Source organism: Dreissena polymorpha, chromosome 11, assembly GCF_020536995.1.
Source record: "Dreissena polymorpha isolate Duluth1 chromosome 11, UMN_Dpol_1.0, whole genome shotgun sequence".
Lineage (NCBI taxonomy): Eukaryota > Metazoa > Mollusca > Bivalvia > Myida > Dreissenidae > Dreissena > Dreissena polymorpha.
In genome coordinates this window covers 37,906,116-37,909,879 of record NC_068365.1, presented here as the reverse complement: position 1 = coordinate 37,909,879, position 3,764 = coordinate 37,906,116, and the positions used below count along the sequence as shown (strand labels likewise).

Genomic DNA, 3,764 nt, shown 5'->3' with positions numbered 1-3,764 from the left:
GGATGACACTTTACGCACATGCATTAAACACCCTTTTCATAGAGCGAGGCTCATAGTTATTTATTTTTGTGATTTACTTATATTTAACATGGTTATTTCTTCTTCAGGCTGCATTCTTCATCAGTTTTGATGGCAAGCCACAAAACTTTGTGCAGGTAAATGTCCTTTAATCAGACAAATTTCCATATGTCAAAAGTTCTGTTCATTTGAAACTTAATTATATGAGTGAGTTGTCAATTGGGACACACATTTCATAAGCATTTGGCTTAAACATATATATAGGTTTTTATATAATAAAATAATCCTAACTACATGTAGCAAATATATTCAGTTTTTATTTATATTGTACTTAAAAAAACAATAAACTCTGATTAATCAAAGACAAATAAAATGAAAGTTACATTTATGATACATAGTTTACATAGTAACATATCAACATAGTTTTTTCCTAAGGAACATTCATCATTTTCGATCCTGTACTCTGATGTCACCGCGCACTGTGTTTTGTGTATTGCAGGGAGACCAGAACACCTTTGACACATATGCTCAGACCATGCTCCATGGTAACGGCTCCAACCGCTGGTTTGACATCTCCTTCAACCTGGTTGTGTGGCCCAATGGCAGAGTAATCCAGCTTTGCCCAGTTCAGGGTTTTTTTTAGCAAATTTTGGATAAGGGGTCTGATCAAACTGGCATTTTTAAAATCTATAACATGGCAAATTTGGGAATTTTTCATCGACAAAATGGATCAAATAGGGATTTCTTTTATCAACAAATATTGACACATCTTGCCTTTTCCTTGCCAGTTTGAGAAAAAATGCAAATAAATTATATTTGTATACTTTGTTAGATTAAACAAAATATTATTTAAAAAATTTTTTTTTTACACGTTCAGTTTGTTTTGGGATTGTTTCCGTTTTACGACCTTTTTTACATAGCAGAAAAATCCCTTCAGTTAAATATTTTGTCAAGTTGCTTGAGGCCTTAAGGGCCTAGTACAGAGCTCCAGATAATTTGTTCAGCCGAGGGGTATTCACTCATGAAATTTTTAATTGATGAGTAAATATCCAAATCCAATAATTTTAAAGAGTATTTATGTTCAAAGGATCAGAATTAATAATAAATTGTACATGCAGGGTTAACTCGCTATAACAAGCTGTCTTGTACACAATAAAGCAATCCCTTTTGTTTTATTTAACAGTTTTTCTGTTTTATTTGCCATTGGCTTATAAGCAGCCATTAATCTCTTTTTCCGTCTTGATTTGGCAAGCCACTGTTTAGCACACACTGTACAGGCACAATCAAAATCTTCTAAGCTTGGCCCACGAAGCTTGTTTATTATATGTGTATTTTGGCTGCCATTTAAAAAGTGCTTGAAGGAAAAAGGGTTTTCCATAGTGCCACACAAGAGATGAACTGATAGCAAAAATGATATGCTTGATGTTGGGCGATTCGGGTTTTATCGAATGTGATGTCAAACGTTTCACCGTAAGCGTGAATTCGAATTAACCATAACGTTATTCGAATTGACAAATTATACATGTATATAGTGTTTTTTGACCTGACAATTTGTTTACCTGTATTGCTACTATTTGTTCCCGGCTTTTTTAAAATTGTGTTCAAAATATAATTTTAAATGGTTGCTTACCAAGAGCAGAAGATGTTCATAAACAAAAAACCTCTTTTACAATATCTTTAAAATCTTTTTATTTGTGCAGTATGCAATGATCACAACATAATTGATATGAGCAGGAAGACAAACCCAGAGAAGTAACTGTAAAGGGGTAAGAGACCGTTGCGCTTCGGACCATCAGCGTCCAGGACAACTCTACAACATCTAAAGTAGCACTGTGGCGGAGTGCGGCTGAGGCCCCTATTCGGCCAGGTGACCATGTCACCATAGCAGATGTTGTCATAAACAACTACAACAATGTGATCTCTCTCAGTACTACATCAACGACAAAAATTGAGGTGAGCATATTAGAATAGTGTTTTATTTTTGCATTAATTTATTTGAATTTGGAAACGTTTCTGCATATACAGTTTGAGAACACATTTGAATTTAAAATTCAGTTGCATATGAAGCATAAATTAGAATCCTTAACGCATGTCAAGTGCAGCATTTGATTACTAAACCACTGAATAAGTTTTGCAATCACTGATGCATGAGGGTCTTGGACAGCTATTCATGGTTCAATTCTTTTGATATTATTGTGTGCATTTCCTTTTTTTTAACTTTTTTAACGGTAATATACTAAAATAATTTCATTAAATTGATACAATTTCAAGTTTCTATTATATGTGGCTCGAGATATACTCATACAATAAAGCTATGTAAAATTGCCCACTCCAGCCTTTTTCAGCATCTTCCTAAAGTGTATGACTTTGATCTGAATGGTTAACTATATTATGCTTATGCTTTTGTTTGGTCGATCTTATAAATAAACAATATACATTTTGATTTAATTTCATTGTGCTTCAGAAAGTTAATGCTCTGTAGCTCTGATCTTTACATAACAATTCAGTAGTTCAATGGTAATTAACTTGATTTTCTCCTCCTGCTGGTGCAGCTGAGGGTAAATTTGCATGATATTATGCCTATTGCCACTGCATGGCAAATGAAAATAAGTATTACTTAAGTGGTTATTTGCTGTGAGCCTTCATTTGGGTCATATACACAGTGAAAAAATGATTGTTTAAACTTTAAATGTTTGGGAAAAAGCTGTTAAAGTGTAAAAATACCACATTGCTATTAAACAAGTTTATGTTTAGACTTAATTTAATGTTAGTTGATCTGAAGATTTGCATTTAATTTTGTTTAATTAATGAATTGTTCAGATATTCAATTTTACAATTATTATGTTTTCAATAATTCAAATTGTTTAATGAAAAATGTAGTAAAACTATCATCCACAAACTCATTATTGTAAATGTGTATGTATTTTTGTTTAGAAAATGGATGCTCCTCTACAAACAACGGTCATCTCCGTAGAGGCCTTTGGCGTCAATAATGGCCTGGCGGAACTGTAAATTGACACAGGAGACATGTTGAAAATGTCAGCAGAACTTCTGCTGCAGGCACTTGAAGAAGATGGACATGTTATGCCTGATATAGAGATGGCCACAGCCACCGGTCCCATCCTCATGCAGGTGGCGACCATGAGGTTTGAGGTTGTCAGCGTAATTAGATTATAAGCTCTCTACATCTTGCTAACCTAAGATTTTGTTTCAACACATCATTAATGTTTGTATTTTTGATATTTTTGTAAGACACCTTTTCGGTTACTGATACAATTCATGTTTAATACAAATTTAGTTTAAATTGCACTGTTTCCTGTTGTGTTGGCATTGAAACCAAAAATCATTTCTGTTGTTTAATGTGAATAGTTTGTGTTAATAGGTCGATGTGGTTGTTTGTTTGAATGTTATGAACTTTTTAATACCAAAATTATTTCAAAATTTATTTAATTAGAAAGAAGCTCCGGAAATTTACAACGTTTACAACCTCCTAGTTTTAATATGCTTATGGAATGCGAATAATAACAATGTATGCTTTTCATATTCCCTATTCAATTATGCATGAATCATGTACTTTTCTTGAAGCTAGTGTATGAATAAATAATATTAATTATGTTCATAACGATAATCTTATTGGTATGTAAATATTTCTTCTTACTTAACTTCTAGTTTGTTTGTTTGTAGAACAATCATGTATACACCTTTGCCATAAAAATAGTATTTACATTAAATTGTAATTTGCTTTT

General features: G+C 32.6%; 1 long non-coding RNA gene across 1 annotated transcript; it reads left to right on the top strand.

Annotated features, from left to right (window-relative positions):
• The first annotated feature begins 512 nt into the window (after positions 1 to 512).
• LOC127849590 (uncharacterized) lies at positions 513 to 3,503 on the top strand. Its single transcript, XR_008034937.1, has 3 exons — positions 513 to 625; positions 1,753 to 1,971; positions 2,953 to 3,503. It is a non-coding gene; the product is annotated as an uncharacterized LOC127849590 (long non-coding RNA).
• Positions 3,504 to 3,764: the final 261 nt, after the last annotated feature.